The 22,021-nt window shown below is 46.3% G+C and overlaps 1 protein-coding gene across 1 annotated transcript in view; it reads left to right on the top strand.

Annotated features, from left to right (window-relative positions):
- LOC309613809 (uncharacterized protein) overlaps positions 1-22,021 on the top strand; it is a 335,392-nt gene that overhangs the window by 159,100 nt on the left and 154,271 nt on the right. The gene's annotated exons all lie outside the window — the stretch shown is intronic.

Raw genomic sequence — 22,021 nt, 5'->3', positions numbered from 1 at the left:
TACCGAATCTGGCTGATGTATATGCATGGGGGCTCATTGTTCTGGTCCACTTTTACCCCGGACTAAACATTTTTATAATAAACGATTTCATTTAAGAGATTTCATTCATTGAGCATCTGCTGAGAATCAATCACTGTGCTCAGGGCTTCGCATCCACTTCCTGCTGGATCCTCACTACGGCCTTATGAAGCAGGTACCATTTGTATCCCCACTTTTATAGCTAAGAATATGAAACAACGACCAGTGTGGGGTGTAGCCGACAGGCCTGCCAATTGCCCGCCACCCCAGCGAAGCCTCAGAGGCCAAGGAAATGAAAGATTTCTACATTTTTTGGTTTCACAAAGCAGTCTGACAAGTCGCCTGCAGCCCGCGTTGGAGGGCGATCCCCCAAACCATGCGCCAACTGCAGCACAGGGGATGCTGGAAGGTTCGGAAGGAGACAAAAGGCGGAGACAGGTAGAGGGTGAAAGAGAAACAGAGGGACCACAGAAAAGCAACAAGGTGGAAACACAGGGAGACAGTCACGGAAAGGGGCGGAGGGAAGAGATGGGGAGACAGTGGGGAAGAGGGATGTGCTTGAAGGGGGATGTCACAGACCTAGAGTCAGACAAAGCTACTGCAACCTTGGTCCACCTTCCACTCTGCCCCACCCCTCACACCAACCAGAAAACGGGAACGCCTCGGAGCAAAGGAGGGACCAGACACGTTCAGTATAGAGCTCTGTCCACGTGTAGTTACAGATCCGTGTCAGACACGGTTACCTTGTCCCCTCTCCCCATCCCCCAGCCCCCATCCCGTGACCTTCTCCCCAGACAGCTCACCAGCTCCAAGCTCAGAGCCAGGAGGAAGGGAAGGAGGAGTTATTTATTTATCTAAACCATGTTTCAGTTTTTTAACGGCCTAACTGAGATAAAAGTCACAGACCCTCAGTGCCCAGCAAAGCTGTTCTCAGCGGGGAAAGTCTGTGAGGCTGAAGTTAATAGCACGAGGGCCACGTTAATGCCACTAGGGGGTTCAGATCAGAGGCTCCTGGAGGCGGCTTCAGGTGACCGTTTAATCACAACGGAAAAAACGGGTCTGGGGTTTGCAACGTGTGACTGGGGGGGTGGGGGGAGTGGGGATGGCAGAAAGGGGTTACAGGAGGGAGCGTGGGGAGCAGAAAACACAAAGAAAGACAGAATCCTCAAACAGAATCCTCAATGCCTTTCAGAGACTGGAACTAGACCTGCAGAGGAGGGCAGGCCTGTCACACCGACCCCCCACCCCGCCCCGGGCATGTTAATAACACGGAACCACTTGCTCAAATTACACGTTAAAAAACACCTTCTTGGCCTTCCCTGGTGGCGCAGTGGTTACGAATCCGCCTGCCAACGCAGGGGACACGGGTTCGAGCCCTGGTCCCGGAAGATCCCACATGCCGCGGAGCAACTAAGCCTGTGCGCCACAACTACTGAGACTGCGCTCTAGAGCCCGCGAGCCACAACTACTGAGCCCGCGTGCCACAACTACTGAAGCCCGCGCACCCTAGAGCCCGTGCTCCACAATAAGAGAAGCCACCACAATGAGAGGCCTGCGCACTGTAACAAAGAGTAGCCCCCGCTCACCGCAACTAGAGGAAGCCAGTGCGCAGCAATGAAGACCCAACACAGCCAAAAATAAAATAAAATAAAAAATAAAATAAATTAAATTAAAAAAAAAAACTGTAAATGACGCCTGCCCTCAAAAAATGCCCTGGGGTAGGGCATAGGCAAGGAAATTCAACACATGACAAATTTTTCAAGAACTCAATATGAAGAGGGAAGGTGTAGTCACTCTTTAAAAAAAAAGGAAAAGAAAAAAAAGGACATGCCTAAAGTTCACTATGAGGAATTCTTAGCCATATGCAAATCCAACGTCCAAAAAGGTTTCAGCTCACACCAGTCAAATGACCATCAGCAAAAAGTCTACAAACTATAAATGCTGAAGGGCTTTTAGAGAACTGTGTACCTTCTAGCTGCTGGTGGGATGTAAAGTGGTAACAGCACTAACACAAACTGAATGGAGCTGCTTTAAAAGGTAAAAATTCAGCTACCATATGATGCGGCAGGGCACCTTTTGGGCCTATAACCTAAGGCCACCAGAATCGGAAAGACAGAGGCAGGCAAATGTGCACTGCAGCAATATTGAAATAGCCAAGATATGGAAGCAAAAAAAAGGTCCATAAACAGATGAATGGACAAAGAAGAAGTGGTATATAGACAGAATGGAATATAAGTCACGAAAAAAAATAAAAGAATGGCATATGCAGCACCACACATGAGCCTAGAGATAATCACACAACGTGAAGTAAATCAGAATGCGAAAGACAAATGCCTTTTGATGTCACTTATGTTATCTGAAAATTCATAAAAATGAACATATTTCCACAGAGAAAGGCAATCTCAGATTGAGAAGACAAACTTATGGTTAAGCCAAAGAAAAGGTGTGAGGAATGGATAAATTAGGATATTGGGGTTAACACACATACTAATACATATAAAATATATAATCCCCAAAGACCTATGGAATACCAAGAGTGGTCTACTCAACACTCTGTAATAACCTACATGGAAAAGAACCCAAAGATCAATAGATATATGTATATGTGTAAATGAACAAGATTCTGTACACCTAGAAAAAAAGACATTTTTCAATCAAGTTTGCTCTGATAAAAACTACAACTTAAAGACACAGACAAGAATTAAGGAGCCTAAAACTTATGGGGGTTTGTCCTGGCACATTCCACTCTAATCTGCAACCTAAAAGCACAACTTGCAGCAAGGTTCTGTTTCCCTAGCAAGCAGAGTTGGCAACGTAGAAGTCTTCCCACCCTAAGGCCGTTTCCTCAAACAGCAGCTCAAATCTACTGCTAATGGTCACTAATATTCACAAGGACTGCAGGGCTGTAAATGACTCATGCCCTCAAAAAATATCCTGGGGCAGGGAATGGCCAAAAAATCCAAACGCGGCAAATTTTTCAAGAAGGCAATTAGAAGTTGTAAGTTTAGCTCAATCTTAAAAAAAAATGAAAAGGACATTGATAAACGCAAAACATCAGGAATTGTCAGACGCATGGAAACCCAATCTACACAAAGGTATCACCTCACACCAGTCAGAATGACCATCAGCAAAAAGTCAACAAACAATAGATGTTGAAGAAGTTGTGGAGAACAGCATAACCTCTCGGTCTAAGTGGGATGTAAAGTGGTAACAGCCAATAATAGGAACAGAATGGCAGTGTGTTTAAAGGTAAAAAGTGAGTCACCATATGATCTGGAAGGCCCACTATTGGGCCTGTCACCTGTGAAAGCCAGAATCCAAAAGACACGGGATGGAAAATCGTGTATTGCAGCAGTATTTACAATAGGCAAGACATGGAAGCAAACAAAATGCCCATCAACAGATAAATGGACAAAGAAGAAGTGGTATACGTACCGAATGGAATAGTAGCCTCGGGAAAAAAATGAACAATGCCGTTTACAGGACTACAGATGAGCCTAGAAATAATCATATTAGGTTAAGTCAGTCAAAAGGGAATGACAAATATCCTATGATATCATTTATACATGTTATCCTAAGATTGCTACCAATGAACATATTTCCACAGAAAAAGACACTCACAGACTTATAAAACTAATGGTTAACCAAAATGAAAGGTGGGAGGATGGATAATTTAGGACTAAGGGGCTAACATACATAGATTAATGTATGTTAAATGTATATAAACATATAACATATAAACTATATGAATTATATAATCACGAATACATAGAAAATATATAATGACAAAACACCTACCAAATACCAAGGGAGGTCTACTCAACATTCTGTAATAACATACATGGTAACAGGATCCGAAGATGAACAGACATATGCATGAATCATTGAGCAGATTCTGTACAGCCAAACAACCACAACACTCTAATCAAATTTACTCCGATAAGAAATAGAAATTAAATTTAAAAAACAAACATAAGTAAGGAGACATAAACTTCTGGGGGCTTGTCCCAGCACATTCCACTCTAATTTACAACCTTGGAACGCTACCTCCAGGAAGACTCTGTTGCCCTAGTAACAAGAGTTGAGAACGAAATAATGCTGCCACCTTGTGGCTCTTTCCCACAACAGCAGCTTTAAACCCAGTGCTAATGGTAGCTTAATAGTCACAAGGACTGCTGGGCTGTAAATGACGCCTGCCCTCAAAAAATGCCCTGGGGTAGGGAATAGGCAAGGAAATTCAACACATGACAAATTATTCAAGACGTCAATATGAAGAGGGAAGTTGTAGTCACTCTTTAAAAAAAAAGGAAAAGAAAAAAAAGGACATGCCTAAAGCTCAGTATAAGGAATTATTAGCCACATGCAAATTCAACGTCAAAAAGGTTTCAGCTCACACCAGTCAAATGACCATCAGCAAACACTGCAGGATTCCACTCCCTGTGCTTTGTGGCTGCTTCCCAATAGCTATCTAGTTTACATTTGGTAGTGTATATATGTCCATGCCACTCTCTCACTTCATCCCAGATTACCCTTCCCCCTCCCTGTGTCCTCAAGTCCATTCTCTATGGCTGAGTCTTTATTCCTGTCCTGCCCCTAGGTTCTTCATAACCATTTTTTTCTTTTTTTTTAGATTCCATATATATGTGTTAGCATACGGTATTTGTTTTTCTCTTTCTGACTTACTTCACTCTGTATGACAGTCTCTAGGTCAATCCACCTCACTACAAATAACTCAATTTCATTTCTTTTTATGGCTGAGTAATAGTCCATTGTATATATGTGCCACAGCTTTATCCATTCATCTGTCGATCCTGCCAACACTTTTACTTTACTCAACTGAGACCAATGTCAGACTTGTAAGGTAATAAATTTACGATGTTTTGAGTCACTCAATTTGCGGTAATTCGTATGAAAGCAATAAAAAACAAATACAGAGGTCCTACAAGAGCCAGGCTATATATTTATATTTAAGTATTTCTAAAATGAATTTAACCCTGTGATTCACAGCAGCAGCAGCTTCCAAGGGATCCGACCACACACCTGAGGCGAAAGCAGCCTAATAAAGAAGCAGTGACAGCAGCAGGTCACTGCCCCACACTTGGGGTAGAGGGGGATTTGATCTACTGTAGCAGCAGCATAGCCTGAATGGGAATGCATCCTCCTGTGGCACTAGTCCCATCAGCATTAGTCTAATCTGCTAGCATCTGCTGTGCCAACAGGCCCAACGTATACAAACCCTCCAACTCAGTAGCATTAAGTGAGCCAGGCTCAGTGTTTCCTGAAACTCATATCCAATGGCACTGGAAAGCCCAGATATCACCTACTGTTATGAAAACATAAAAAACAATAACAGAAGACTGGCAACTTCAGAAAGAAAAGGCGAACAATGGAATGGGTGAAAACAAGTGGGATAAATATAAGAGACTATCATTAGTCTCATGAGTTTCTTAAATTCCCTATGATGGTCAAACAAAAATTATGACACCGTCTGATGTGGTTCTCAATGTATATAAAGGAAATACTACAGAAAATCATACTTTAAAACTGGGGACTATTAAGAGACCTAAATGGAAGTAAAATTTTGAAACTTCACTTGAAGTAATAAAAGACAGATTCCAGTAGGCTATGATAAGTTACATATGTATAGTGTAAGGCCAAAAGCAACCACTAAGAAAACTATACAAACAGTATACACAAATGATTATAAATAAATTAGATTAAAATGGACTTACCAAAAAATGTTTAAGTAACCCACAAGAAGGCAAAATAAGAGAAACACAGGATTGAGAAACTAAGGTAAAAGACAAAACAAAAAATAAAATGGTAGACCTAATCTTTAACATAGCAATAATTACATTAACTGTAAATGATCTAAATAACCAAGTCAAAGACAGAGATTGGAAGAGTAGATGAAAAAATCACAAGCATGATCCAACTCTATACTGTCTATAAGAAGCTTACTTTAAACATCATGATATAGGTAGTTCAAAGTAAAAGGATGAAAAAGGTATATCATGTGAACATTCATCAGAAAAAGCAGGAATGGCTATATTAATATCAGATAAAGTAGATTTCAGAGCAAAGGAAATTATTAGGGGCAAAGAGGGTCATTACATAAAGATAACAGGAATAATCCACCTAGATGACCTAGTGATACTAAATGTGTGTGCACCAAACAACAGAACTTCAAAACACATGAAGCAAACACTGAAAAAGGTAAAAGGAGAGAATTTCAAATCCACAATTATTATTTGAGACTTCAACACAGCAATTTATAGAACTCCCAGAGACAAAAATCAGCAAGGGTATGGAAGAACTGAAAACATCATCAATCAACAGGATATAACTGACATTTAAAGAACACACTCAATAAAAGCAGAATACATATTCAAGTGTCCATGGAACATTCACTCATATACCATACACTGGGTGATAAAAAAAAACATTAGCAGATTTAAAAGAATTAAAATCATAGAGAGTATGTTCTCTAGCCATAATGGAACCAGACTAGAAATCAATAACAGAAAGACAACAGGAAAATCTTCAATCACATGAAAACTAAACATCACAATTCCAAATAACTCATGGGTAAAAAGTCAAGGAAAAATTTTTAAATGCATAGAATAAAAGAAAATGGAGATATAACAGATCAACGTTTGTGGAATGAAGTGAAAGCAATGCTGAAAGGGAAGTTTATAGCACTAAATTGGGAAAGAAAATATTTCAAAGAAATAGTCTAATTTTCTATATTAAAATAGTAAAAACGGAAGAGGAAAAAACACTAAACAAGCAGAAAGAAGGAAATAATAAAGATGAAACAAAAATCCATGAAACTGAAAACAGGAAAATGGGGTGGGGGGAGGAAATCAATGAAACAAAAGGCTGGTTCTTCAAAATAAACAATCTCATCAAGAAAGATGTAGCAAGACTGATCAAGATAAAAAGAGAGATGGCACAAATCACAGATATCAGAAATGCAACCAGGGATACCATGACATATCCTGCAGGTTAATAAGGGACAAGTTATTATGAACAAGTCTACACTATAAATTCAAAAATGTGGATGAAATGGACCAATGCGTCTACACCCAAAACTACCAAAACTCAGCCAAGATGAAAGAGACAATCTCAATTTTCCTGTAACTATGAGAAACACTGATTTTTCATTTAAAAACTCCCAAAAGAAATATTCAGGCTTAGATGTTTCACTTTTACCCAAGACTTAAAGAATTAACACCAATTTTACATGACTTGATAAGAAACAGAAGTAGAGGGAACAGTTCCTAATTAATTTTATGAAGCCAGTATTACCTTGATACCAAAACCAGACTGGGATAGTATAGAAAGAAGAAAACTACAGGCCAGTATTTTTTATGAAATTGGCTGTAAAAATCCTCAGCCAAATATGAGCAAATTAACTCCAGAAATATATAAAAAGAATAATATACCATGACCAAGTGGTATTTATTCCAGTTATGCAAAGTTGGTTAAATATTTGAAAATCAAACAATGTAATCTACCATATCCAATAGATTAAGGGGGAAAAGTCATGTGATCCTAATCATTAATGCAGAGAAAGCATTTGACAAAATCCAATCCCATTCATGATTTAAAAAAAAAGAAGAAAAGAAACTCCAAGCAAACTAGGAATAGAAAAGGAACATACAGAAACTCATAAAGATGATCTACAAACAACCTATACCGACATTATATTTAACTGTGAAAGACTGAACGCTTTCTCTGTAAGATCAGAAACAAGGCACCGATATCTGCTCTCACCACTTTTATTAAATATATTACTGGGGGTTCTAGTAAGAAAATAAAGCAAAAATAAATAAACAGATACATTTAAAAGTTAAATTTTTAAAAAGTTTATTTAAAAGATGAAAGAACTATTCCTACTATGTTGAATAGGAAGGAATATATCCTCCTGAATGTTGAATAGTAATATATCCTATTATATTGAATAAGGAAAACTAAAACTGTCTGTATCTGAAGATGAGATGATAATCTAAATGGAGAAAATACCAAGGAATCCACATAAAGCTTGAGAAATAATATTAGTTTGTAAATGTTTTAGAGTACAAGATCCACACAATTTTATCAAATTATATATTAATAACAAATGTGTAGAAGCTTAAATAAAAATATGTGATGCCATTTACAACTGACCTAAATAAATACTTAAATAGAAGCCCAATAAGACATTTATAGGACCTCTATACTGAAAATTACAAAATGCTGATGAAGAAAATTTTAAAAGTCCCAAACAAAGAGGGAGACATACCTTGTTCATGGATTAGAAAACACAACATAATAAAGCTGTCAATTCTCCCCAAGTTAAGAGGCTTAACACAATTACTCTTAAAATGCCCTCAAGGTTTTTGTGGATATAGACAAGCTTATTCTAAGATTTATATGGTAGGAAGAGGCTGAAGAATAGCTAAAACAATTTGTAAAGGAAGATTAAAATGGGAGGAATTAATCTACCCAATTTCAAGATTTCGCAGTAATGATGGAGGGTAGATACATAGATCAATGGAATGGAACAGAGAACCCAGCAATAGACTGACACAAATACATTTAACTTGGTTTTGACAGCAGTGCAAAAGCTATCAAGGAAGAATAGACTTTTCAAAAAATGGTACTGAAACAGTTGGACATCCCTCGACAAAAACAAACAAACAAACAATGAACCTTAACCTAAACCTTACACATCTTACACAAAAATTAAATCAAAGTGGATCATAATCTTAAATGTAAAAGCAGGACATTTTTAGAAAAAAAAAATAGGAGAAAATCTTTGGCATCTACAACTAGGTGAATAATTCTTAGACTTGACACCGAAAGTATGATCAATAAAAGCAAAAACTGATCAATTGGATCTCATCAAAATGAGTTAAAAATGCTTCATAGAAGATCCTTTTAAGTGGATGAAAACTCAAATTACACAGTGGGAAAACATATTTGAAAATCCCATAGGAGACAAATGACTTGTATCTATAATATACAAAGAACTCTCCAAACAACTTAAAAAAATCCAACTAGAGAATAGGCAGAAGACAGGAACAGACATTTCATGGAAGAGAATATACACATGGCAAAGAAGCACATGAAAAGATGTTCAACATCGTTAGCCATCAGGGAAATGCAAATTAAGACCATAATGAGATATCAGAGAATAACTAAAATTAAAGTATAGTGACAACATCAAATGCTAGCGAGTACGTAGAAAAATTATATCACATCACTGGTGGGAAAATAAAATGGTTTAGCCACTCTGAGAAACAGCTTGACAGTCTCTTTTAATCCTAAAAGTAGATTCACCCTACAATGCAGTAATTGTACTCTTGAGCATTTATCCAAAAGAAACAAAAACTTAATGAAGTTCCCACAGAAACTTACACATAAATGTTCATAGCAGTTTTATTTCTAATAGCCACAAACTGGCAACTCCCCAAATGTCTTTCAATGGGTGAATGTTGAAACAGATTGTGATAAAATCTTATGATAGAATACTACCGAGCAACAACAAGGAACAAATTATTAATATATGCAAAAATTGAAATGAACTTCAAGGGAATGATGCCGAGGGAAAAGTTTTTAAAAGCCAATCTCCGAAGATTAAGTAATTCATGATTATGTTTACATATTATTCTTAAAATAACAAAACTGTGGAGATGGAGAACAGATTAGAAGTTGCCAAGGGTTAGAGATGGGGGTAGAAGGTACAGCGGGGGAACTCTGTGAGGTTTTTGTGGTCCCAGTACAAATAATACAGCAATCTTGGTTTTAATCCCTAAAGATTTTTAAAAGCAATTCCTAGTAAGAGGTGTCCAGATATTTAGCAATGGCAGCAGATTAGAGGTATAGCTCCCCAACATGACAACTTCGAAAGAGATCTATACTATCAATACTAATTTAATGCATATGTTAATTTTTAAAAGGCCAGTCACAATACTTAAATGGTACATATCTTAACGATATTACTCTGGGTATCCAGCTATACCAGATGGACTAGCAGGATTTTCTGTCCATTCAATCTTATTTAAGACAGTAAATCTTATAATAAGACAGTTAAAAAAAGAAAAAGAAAAACAACAAACCTCAACTACAGTTGGATATTCTCACAGCAAGATGAGGTGAAAATACGTAGCAGCGGTTCAAAAGCTTAAGCAGTGGCACCTAAATTTGGCTGCACATTAGAATCCTCTGAAGCACTTTTTAAAAACCCTCACACCGACGGTTGGTCATGCTAGACCAATACAATCCTTTTAACTCTCCTCAGACGATGCCAATGTCTAGCCAGAACGGAGAACCAGCGGACTAAGCAGAAGGGGATGTTTCTACAAAGATCTCTTAACAATAAGTCCTCTCACCCAATCAAGATTTACCTCCCCGCAAAGGGGTAAAGAAGGCTAGATGTTGTCCATACTTGCTTAGCTTTAATTAGCACTTGTGACTTGCCCAAAACCTAGATCATGTTTCCCCTAAATTTCATGTTATTCCCTAAGTTTATCAAACCCAAGGCTAAGGGGTTTGCCAGGATGAGATTTTAAGTGCTCACACAGGGGAAGTCCCTGGCAAACCAGGACAGCGGTCACTCTACACTGCAATGTAAAGCATCCTAAATAACCCTGCCACTGCTCCCAGATACTAGTCTGTGCCAACCAGTGGAGAAAAGGCATTCTCCATTACTACCATGGCAAATGCTACTGTACTTACCTTGGCTAGTCCCTATCTTTTCCAGGCGCCACTCCCCTTCACCTGCTGGTGGACGCTTCGGCCAGCTGACAATGCAGATATTTTCAAACTTTAAGGTGAATAAAAATCATCTGGAGGGCCTGTTGTAACAGAGATCACTGAGCCCCACCAGAGTTGCTGATTCCATAGGGCTGGGACCGGGCCCTAAAACTTGAATATCTAACACATTATCAGGGGATGCTGGGAAAGCTGGTCAGGTAATGGTAAAGCTGGCCAGGAAAAAGAAACCCGACGTGTCAAGATCATAAAGTACGGAAGGGCAAGCCCGCCGGCAGTCCAGGCCGGGGTGGGGGGGACCTGGGTCCCCAGCCCTACAGGGCCAACGGCAGACCGGCTCGGGCGCCCCTCGGAAGCGCGGGGTCCCCGCTGCCGAGTCTGTGGCCCCGGCCGGCCCCGGCTCCCCTCTGCCCACCATGCGCGCGGGGGCTGGAAACGGCCGTGGAGAACCAGGCAGGGCGGGAAGGGGGGCTCCAAAGAGGGTCTGGCGACTCGAGTCGCTCCGTTACTCGGTGGGCTCAGCGCGCGCCGTGGGGGAAGAGAGGTGGAGGTCCGGGAAGAGGGGACGGGCGGCACTCACGTAGACCAGCAGCAGCCATGGGTAGACAGCGGGCTCGGCCACCACGGGCGACTCCAGCCTCAGCTTCTCCCCCACGTTTTCGCGCGCGGCCCCCGCACCAGGCTAGTCTGGCGGTTGGGGGAGGGGCGGGGCGCCGCCGGCGGGGGCGGGACAGGCGGACAGGCGGGCGGGAGGCTGAGGGGAGGGAGCCTGGCCTGGGCCTCAGCCGGCGCCGCCGCCGCCGGCCTGCTCCCGTCCGGCCCCCGGCTCCCTCTTTGTGGTCACAGGCCCGGGGCCTCCAGCGCTGCTGCCAACTGGGGCCGGCGTGAGCAAGCACAATGAGCCGGGGCCCGGCTGAACCACTCACTCGCGGCGAGCACCTCCCGCCCCGTGGACCCGCCCCCACGCACGCACGTACGCACGTACGAACGCACGCACGTACGCACGCAAGCACGCACGCACGTCTTCAGCTGCCCCCCCCCCCCGGCCACACCCACCGGCCCGAAGTGGAGACCCGGGGAGACCCCTCGGGGCCTGGGGTGGCGGGTTCGACTCCCGCCCTTGACGTACCGTGACACCTCCCCCCCAATATGTTTCTAGGTATTATATGTATATATGAATATACTATTATATACACACTTGCGTATGAATTTATATGTGTATGTACATGCGCATATTTACATATAGGGGTGTGTGTGTACACATTGTATATATGTATGTGTATATATCTTATATATATGATATATGTATGTATATATACGATGAATTTCTATATACAGTACATATATATTTTTATGCTATATGCTTTTATATGTAGGTGTATATGTGTGTCTATATGTATGTACGTGTATGTATTGCATATATTATATGTGTATGTATGTATACTGTCTATATGCACACCTAAATATCTTTGTATGTGTGTATATACGTATGCTATATATGTACCTAGGTGTGTATATTGCATATGTTATACGTATGTGTACATACTGTATACAAACTATGCATTTTATATGTGTGTATGTATAGTGTATATGTATGTGTGTATTGTCTATATTGTGTGTATATGTGTGTATACATACTGTATATATACGAACTGCAATTTATATGTGTGTATATATGTATGTGTGTATTGTATATACTATATGTGTATATGTGTGTACGCATACTGCATATGTACACAGCTGTATATTTTTGTATGCTTGTACATATGTACGTGTGTGTGTATATACACACACACCCCATATGGATTCTGTCTGGAGAACCCTCACTGATACGGACACTTATGACAATTGAGTACCTGCTCTTTGCCAGCCAGGGAGCCAAAGGCTTGTCTTTCGGTGTCTCCCTTAAGTATCACGAGTCCCAGGAGGGAAGGTGATGCTGCTCCTACCAGTTGAGGTGCCTCAGGGTCAGTTAGGTGGACAGGGCGGGGGGCTGGAGCCTGGTGGAGCCCAGGTGGAGTTCTAACAGCAGTACAGCTTAGCAGTCCCACTTCCCCGGGTGCTTCTCACAAAGACGCCGAGGGAGAGTCGGGACCTGAAGGAGGGAATGAGGAAGCTTCCGTGGGTCCGCAAGCCCAGACCAAGGCTGACTCGTCAAGAGTGTTAGAGGTCAGGACTGTGGTTACCCTGGGGGTGGGCTTACACAGAGCCATTCATATCCTGAAAAAGTATCCATTCTGCTCTTGTTTGTATGGTTACCCCCCTCCCCCAAATCTTTTAAAAACAGATTCTCTTGGTTGCTGGGAACACACACGGGGAAGTTGTGTGTGAGGGGGTATGATCCAGGGGACAGGGAGGATAAGCCCCCCACTCGTAGGGCAAGGAGTGGCTCAGCTTTGTGAGCTGAGGATGGCCCACGAGGTTCCAGAGAGAAGGGTCCCTGCTCCGTTCCTGCTCTGTGCACCCCATTCCCAGCCTGAGAAGCCCAGAGCCACCCACCCCCCCGCAACACACACACACCAGGGAGGAGAGCCAGTCACCCTGGCTCCCAGCCTCCGGCTCCAAGGCTCCCAGCACTAGGAGCTATTTTCAGCTTTCATGCCCTAGGACACGGCCAGAGCTATTGTCTCCGGAAACTCTCTGTCTGTCTCTCGCCCGGCCTCCCTCCCTTCCTCCCTCCCTCCTCCGCTTCTTCCCCTCCAGCTCCATCTGTCCTCCCCTCCACCCTGCATTTCTACCCAGGATGGCTCACAGACAGCTGCTCCCCGTGCCCACCTGCCACCATTCCATGGATGTCAAAGCAAGCCCTGGGGACTTCCCTGGAGGTCCAGTGATTAAGACTCCGAGCTTCCACTGCAGGGGACGCGGGTTCGATCCCTGGTCAGGGACATAAGATCCCACATGCCACACAGCACGGCCAAAACAAAATGAATAAATAAAGTTATAGTGATGAAACAGCCCTAGTGGTGCAAGGATGGGACGTATAGCTCTATGGTATAGAAAAAAGGTCCAGAAACAGATATATGAGAACTTGATATGATAGAAAGTGGGGAAATTAAGGAGTTTTCAATAAATGGCATTAGGACAATTGCATATCCATGTGGGGAAAAGTAAATTAGAAAAAAAAAAAAGCAAGCCCTGGTCAGGTGTGACCTTGGGCCCAGGGCCATTGGCACAGGTTGTCATGTGGGATGTTCTTCCTTAGACTCCTCCCTCCCTCCTGTGTCACTGTCACTTCCTCCAGAACCTTCCTGGACTCCCCTCCACAAGCCCGGGGTGTGCCCTCACCCGCCCTGGATCACCAGAATTCCAATCCCGGCCCACCCTTCCCCGCCAGGTAGAGAACTGTGCATGGTCAATAAGACCGTAGAGGTCATTGGCCATTGCTATTGCAGCTGGAATTGTTACTGTGTTTAGATAGGGTGACCAACACCCGCCCCCAGTTTGCCCAGGACCGCTCAGGTTTGAGCGCTGGAACTCTGGGGAAACTCTCAGTCCCGGGGAACCCCAGAAGGCTGGTCAGCCTATTTAGGACAGATCTTTCACTTGATCTCCCAACCCCCGAGAGCCAGAAAGGGAATCTCCCCCCTCCTTCCATTGTAACCTTCATTCATTCATCCACTCATCCCTTTATTCAACTCCTTTATTCAGCAAGTATTTATGAAGCATCTACTACACAGCAGACACTCTTCTAGGTGCTGGGGACATAACAGCATCCCTGTCCTCAAAGAGCTCACGTTCTAGCGAGGGCAGCAAACAGTAAACTGAGAAGGTGTGATTTATTACATGGGGATGATGTCTCGGAGACCACTGCAGGGCAGGGGAGGTGGGAGAGGAAAGGGGCAGTTCTAAATGCAGGCGCTGACGGGATTGGGGCAGACCTTGCCCTGGGCCAGGCTGGTTGCTTCAACACAGCTGTCCTCGCCCAGAGCCATCCTGCCCCCGCCTCACCCAGTTCTTCCGTGATGTGTGGGGAAAATCTGTGGTTGTCACAACTGGGAGGGAGGGCCCCTGGAATCAAATGGGTGAGGCCAGGGATGCTGCTAAACCCCACACAGTGCCCAGGAGGGGCCCTCAGCAGAGGATGACCCGCCCCGAATAACCCCAGTGCCACGGGGGAGACCCTGCACTAGTATTATTCAGACCCGCTGGTGCCCCGATTCCTGCACAGGCAGGGACTCTAACCGGCTCACCTCTGTATCCCGAGGTGACCTAGAGTGGGGCAGCCACGAGGGCTGAGATGAGTATCGGGGGTGAAATGACAAACCTCTGCACCCACTCTCCCCTCCGCACCCCAGGGGCGATGGTCTCTATCTCCTCCCCGTGCAGGTAGCTTTTCCCTGAGCCATTTCTTCTTGTCAAGGTCCCTGTCGCAGGTTGGGTTCCCCGAAGATGACGTTGAGAGCAAGGATTGGAGTGCAGGTGGTTGATGTGAGGCGTGCAGGAACAGATACAGCTGCCATAGGGTCCCACAATTCCACTCCCGGGCATAGATCCGGAGAAAACTCTAATTCAAAACTATACATACACCCCTGGCATTTCCCTGGTGGTCCAGTGGTTAAGAATCCATGCTTCCAGTGCAGGGGGCGTGGGTTCCATCTCTGGTCAGGGAACTAAGATCTCACATGCCGTGTGACAATAAAAGAAGAAAGAAAAAAGAAAGAAAGAAAGAGAGAAAGAGAGAAAGAAAGAAAGAAAGAAAGAGAAAGAGAGAGAGAGAAAGAAAGAAAGGAAGAAAGGAAGAAGGAAAGAAGAAAGAAAGAAAGATACACGCACCCCAACGTTCATTGCAGCACTATTTACAGTAGCCAAGACATGGAAGCTACCTAAATGTCCACTGATGGATGAATGGATAAAGAAGATGTGGTACATATATACAATGGAATATTATTCAGCCATAAAAAGAATGAAATAATGCTATTTGCAGCAACGTGGATGGACCTAGAGATTATCATACTAAGTGAAGTAAGTCAGAAGAGAAAGACAAATATCATATGATCTCACTTATATGTGAAATCTAAAATACGACACAAATGAACGCGTCTACAAAACAAAAACAGACTCACAGACATAGAGAACAGACTTGTGGTTGCCAAGGGGGAGAAACAGTGAGGGAGGGTTGGATTGGGAGTTTGGGGTTAGCAGATGCAAACTATTAAATATAGGATGGATAAACTACAACGTCCTACTGTCTAGCACAGGGAACTATATTCAGTATCCTGTGATAAGCCATAACGGAAAAGAAAAAAGTTTTATTTATAGGTTCCATCCCTAACTGAGCTGGCCCATCCCCTCCCATGTTTCTAAGTGCAGCCCGAGGCTGCAGACTTCCCACCGTGGTCTTCAGCTCCAGAGCAAGCCACCTGCGAACCACCCACATCTTCCCAGGGGCTGGCAACTCTCCTTTGCTACTGATTCCAAGACACATCCAAATAGCAAAAATGTGACCATGAAAAGAAACTCAGGCATGTTCAAATCAGGGAAATAACATTCTTAGCTCTGTTCAGTACTCGCTTAATTTTACAAGAGCTTAGAGTTACAAAAAAGTTGCAAAGATCTGTACAGAGTGTACAGAGTGCCGTGGACCCTGACCCAGTACCCCTATTTCCAACTCATTAGTACCTTAGTGTGACATGTTTATCCAACTAAGGAACCAAGATGGATACATTGTTATTAACTAAAGTCCACACTTTATTAGAATTTCCCTAGTGTTCCCCTAACATCCTTTTTCTGTCCCAGTCTCCTCTGGGCTGTGACATTTCTCAGACGTCGCTGGGTTTTGATACCTTGAAAGTTTTGAGGAGGACTGGTCAGGTGTTTTGTCCCTCAATTTGTTAGTCTGTTTGTTTTCTGATGTTTTCTTATGGTTGGTCTGGAGTTATGGGGTTTGGGGCGGAAGACCCAGACAGAGATAAAAATGCCATTCTCCTCAGGTCACATCAAGGATACACACCATCAACGGGACTTATGACAAACGATTTTACCCTTGATCACCTGGCCAGTATCGTCTTTTTTTTCTTGCTGCGTTGGGTCTTCGTTGCGTGTGGGCTTCTGTAGTTGTGGCACGGGGGCTCAGTAGTTCTGGCTCCCAGGATCTAGAGTGCAGGCTCAGTAGTTGTGGCCCACGGGCTTAGTTGATCTGCGGCACCTGGGATCTTCCCGGACCAGGGCTTGAACCTGTGTCCCCTGCATTGGCAGGCGGATTCTTTTCTTTTCTTTTTTTCTTTTGCAACCAAAACGTTAATCCCAAGGATTCTCACAAAACATATTACAAATGACAGCATGAAAAAAAAAAATTGCACAGTAACTCAAAGTTCAGCTCTACAATATACTCTTAATCTGGCAGGACATTGGTATCTTGATAATCTCAAATTTCCAAAAAATATTACAAAGAGCTATGTATTCATGTACAGCAATCACAGAGGGGACGTATGACCTAACTCAAAGGTAAACTAACTTCCTTGAAACTTCTTAGATTTTAAACTCCCTGGACAATCTCTTGTCCGGTGTGAAGACTAGTGGAATTTTTAAACCTCTAATCTAGGGTAAGGGTGCGGCTTTCATTTTTACCTGCTGGCTTGGGTTCACAGCACCTTTTAAAGACTGCTTGCTTAACTACAGCTGCATACCATATCCCAGCTACAGAAAGTCTTTTCAATGTTTGCCAGTGTTGTTTCCATAATAGTAAACATCACACTTTAGGTGGGCAGGAGTTAGAGTTTTATTATCAGTCTAGGCAAGACCAAAAATTCAAAGCAAGTTCAATTTTGCTTAAGGGAACATTGTAAGGTAACAATTCTTCATATTACATGCCTCCCAGGACCCATTTCAAACCATAGAGAATGACACCTTTATGTGTCACTGTCCCAAGAGACAAACAAATGTGAACAACTAAAACATTTAAAAAGTGCACCAAGCTTCGGAAGTCTCAAACAAAACTTGAATTTTCTGTACATACTCCTGCCAAATGAAGTTATTGCCTGTACACCACTCCTCTTGCAAAGTGGTCTTCTATTTCATCTGACCTAGATCGGCTAGGAGACCTAGAGAAAGATCGGGACGGCTTGTGATTTCTCTCTTGGGACAGGGATCTCTCTCTTCTCCTATATCTAGAAAGGGACCTGCTCTGGCTGACGGAGAAGGCTCTCCATCTTGGAGATGTGTGGGAGGTGGAGGACTCCTCCTCCCATAATCATCTCGAGGGCGACGACCCCAAGAAGGAGGCGGTCACGATTTCGACTTCTCTTTTCCCCATTCGACAGGTCCACTCTTACTCGGCAGCCACATAGTGTTCTCCCATCTAGTTCTCGGACAGCATCGGCTGCATCTTGGGGATCTTCACATTCAACGAGAGCGAAGCCGGGAGGGTTTTTAGCACCCCACACACTTCAGAGTGGTCCATAATAGCCTAAAGCTCGTTCCAATTCAGCCTTGTTACCACTGTTTCCAAGATTCCCTACATAAACTTTACAGTCCAACGGACAGGAATCACGTTGCAAGACCCTCGTGGCTCCTGGGTTTCACGGGCCACAGGGTGGTCCCGGGCCTCTAGAATCTGGTAGCTGAATCTGCTCGCACAAGCTGTCCTGTGGGGATGCGTTTTCCCCTATGTGTCCAGCCCGGGGCCCTGCTCTCTTGGCCTGGCCTCCCGGGTGAGAGGGTGAACCCCAGCTCCCTGGAGCAGACACTCAGAGCCCTGGTGACCGGACTCATGGCTGACGGGGCTGGAGCGGCGGCTGGACACGTGTGGCCAGCCTGGTGGTGTTTGGCCCCGTCTGCAGTTCCAGTTCCAGCTGAGAAAGAGCCTCCCTGTGTTACTTTCTCCTGGTTGTGTAAGGATCCCCGGTGTCATTTGACAGAAATGTAGACGGTGTGTTCTTTCTCTCTTTTCTCCCTGCTTCCTCTCCTCCCTCTCTGCCTCCCTCTCTCCCTGTACCTCTTTCCCTGTTCCGCTCTCCCTCTACCTCTTTCCCACTCCCTCTCTCGCTCTCCCTCTGTCTCTTCCTCTCTCCCTCCCTCTCTCCCTCTCCCTCCCTCTCCCTCTCTCTTTCCTCTCCCTATCTCCCTCTCTCCTCTCTCCCTCTTCCCTCTTCCTCTCCCTCTTCCCTCTGCCTCTTTCCTCTGCCTCTTTCCTCTCCCTCTTCCCTCTCCTCTTTCCCTCTCCTTCTCTCCCTCCCCCTCTCTCCCTCTCCCTCTCTCCCCCCTCTCTCTCCCTCTTCCTCTCTCCCTCTCCCCTGTCTCTGCCTCTCCCTCCGTCTCTCCCTCTGGGAGGGAGTGAGGGAGATGGAGAGATGGAGGGAGCGGGAGAGTTGGAGGGAGAGGGAGAGGGAGAAGAGGGAGGAGAGGGAGGGAGAAGACGTCTCTCCCTCCCTCCCTCCCTCTGCCTCCCTCCCTCTCCTCCCTTTCCCTCTCCCTCCGTCTCTCCGTCTCCCTCACTCCCTCTCAGAGAGGGAGAGACGGAGGGAGAGGCAAAGACAAGGGAGAGGGGGAGAGGGGGAGAGGGAGAGAGGGAGGGGGAGAGAGAGGGGGGAGAGAGGGAGAGCTCTCTTCCTCCCTCCTTCTCCCTCTCTCCTCCTTCTCTCCCTCTCTCCCTCACCCTCTCTCCCTCTCCCTCCCTGCATCACTTTCCCTCCTTCTCCCTCTCTCCCTCCCAGAGAGGGAGAGACAGAGGGAGAGGGAGAGGGGGGAGACAGGGACACGGAGAGGGAGGGAGGGAGGGAGGGAGACAGAGAGGGAAGCAGGCACCCTCTCGCCTTCTCCCTCTCCCTACCTCCTTCTCCGACTCCCCCTCTCCTCTCCCTCTGTCTCTCCCTCTCCCTCCCTCCCTCTAGGAGAGGGAGAGGGAGAGGAAGGGAGGGAGAGAGAGAGAGGGAGGGGAAGGGAGACGGAGAGGGAGAGACGTCTCGCCCTCCTTCCCTCTCCCTCCCTCGCCCTTTCCCTTCCTCTCTCCCTCTCCCTCCCTCTGTCTCACCCTCTCCCTCCCTCTGTCTCTCCCTCTCCCTCACTCCCTCCCAGAGAGGGAGAGATGGAGGGAGAGGGAGAGACGAGGGAGAGGGGGAGAGGGAGAGAGGGAGGGGGGAGAGAGGGAGAGTGGGAGAGAGGGAGAGAAGGAGGAGAGAGGGAAAGGGAGGAAGAGACCTCTCTCTCTCTCCCTCTCTCCGTCTCTCCCTCTCTCCCCCTCTCTCTCCCTCTCCCTCTCTCCCTCTCCCTTGTCTCTGCCTCTTCGTCTCTCTGTCTCTGGGAGGGAGTGAGGGAGATGGAGAGACAGAGGGAGAGGGAGGAGAGGGAGCGAGGAAGAGGGAGAGAGGGAGGGAGAGAGGGAGAGAGGGAGGGAGAGAGGGATAGAGGGAGGGAGAGATGTCTTTGTCTTTCCCTCCCTCCCTCTATCTCTCTCTCCCTCTCCCCCCTCCCTCTCCTGCTCCCTGTCCCTCTCCCTCCCTCTATCCCTCTCTCCCTCTCCCCCCTCCCTCTCCTGCTCCCTGTCCCTCTCCCTCCACCTCCTTCCCTCTCTGGAGAGGGAAGGAGGTGGAGGGAGAGGGAGAGGGAGAGGGAGCACGAGAGGGAGAGAGGGAGAGGGAAAAAGGTATAGGAAGAACGGAACAGGGAAACAGGGACAGGGAAAGGGGGACAGGGAGAGAGGGAGAGGGAAAGAGGGAGAGGGAGAGCAGAGCAGGGAAACAGGGACAGGGAAAGAGGGAGGCAGAGAGGGAGATGGAAACGGGGAAAGGGAGGGGGGACGGATAGAGGGAGAGGGAGAGAGGGACAGGGAAAGAGAGACAGGGATGGAGGGAGGGAGAGAGGGACAGGACAGGGCAAGAGGGACAGGGAGAGAGGGAGGGAGAGAGGGAGGGAGAGAGGCAGAGGGAGAGATGGAGGGAGAGTGAGAGGCAGGGAGGTAGAGGGAGGGAGGGAGGGAGGGAGACAGAGAGGGAGACAGGGAGAAGGGCTGATGGGGGCTCCCCCCCCTCCCATCCTCTGCCCACTGCTTTCTCTTTTTTCTGCTTCAACAAACACCAGGCGCCTTTCAGATCAGCCCTGAAGTCAACGTTGATGCTTGGGACGGCCTGACCTCCCCGCTGCCTTCCAGCCCAGGACCACAGCTGGGAGATGAAGTCTGCGGGGCCCTGGGGGGGGGCGGCGGCGGCGGAGGTGGTGGAGGCAGGCACCTCCTCTGACGCCCAATCTCTCCTCCTTTACGAGGCAGCCGCCAGCTCCCCTCCCTGACTCCCCAAGATTTGGGGCCATTTTAATATGTGTCGATAATGCCATGAGCTACTATTTAACTTTTCCACGAGGACCCATCTCCCGAAATGCAGTGGTTTTCAGGCTTGGCTGCACTAGAGAACCCCCAGGGAAAGGAGAGACGTCTGTACCTCCCTCTCTCTCCCTCTCCCTCCGTATCTCCTTCTGGCTCTCTCCCTCTCCTTCTGGGGTGATGCCCGATGAGCTCAGATTCGCAGATGTTCCCCCCATCCCCTCTCTGTGCCTTGCGTGGGGCCTGGGCCTTCTCACTGTGGCCCGGGAACAGCCTCGACATTCAGACATCGGTTCCTGCAAGGACACTTGCGTTTGGTCCATACCGCATGTGGCTGCAGTCTGTGCTTCTCCCGTTTAGCATCTTCAGTAGATGGGGGCTGTGCATGAGCCCTTCATCTTCCCCGCAGACACCACTGGTGCTTGCTCGGCCTCGCGGGTGATGTCCACGGGGGACAGACCTGTGTCCCCACCTTCTTGGGCTGCAGACAGGCCACGTTGGTCCTGTGGTGACTGGGGGCTCCCAGGAGAACCCCACCGCAGACCCAGAGAGGTGGCCCCAGAGAAGGTGGCGTACGCCTGGGGCCAGGCCTCACCAGCCAACCACGGGGCACCTGCAGCAACAGGTCTCTCGCCGTCCAGGGGCTGGGTGTTCGGGCGCCGTGGGGATGAGCTGCTGTCTGCACGGCAGCCAAGTTTGTATTGTTGAGCCCGGGGAGGCCCCTGGGTGGCTCCTGGAGAGCCTGGTCACATTTCTTCCTGCCCTTGGCCTTAGAGCTCATCATGGTTCACGCCGTTTCTGGTTCCAAAAGGACCTGTGTTCATAAAGACCACATGTTAGGACAGCACCAAAGTGTCTAGAAATCCAGGCCAGGAGGAGGAGAGAGGGGGTTTGGCTGTGCCTGCCAGTGGCCTGAGAGCCCTCCCACCCACAGAGACCTGGCCCGGGGCCTGTGGGGAGGGCGTGGCCCACGGTCCCCAGCGCTGG

This window comes from Balaenoptera borealis (genome assembly GCF_965194805.1).
Source record: "Balaenoptera borealis genome assembly, chromosome: 1".
Lineage (NCBI taxonomy): Eukaryota > Metazoa > Chordata > Mammalia > Artiodactyla > Balaenopteridae > Balaenoptera > Balaenoptera borealis.
This window is presented reverse-complemented; position numbering and strand designations above follow the sequence as displayed.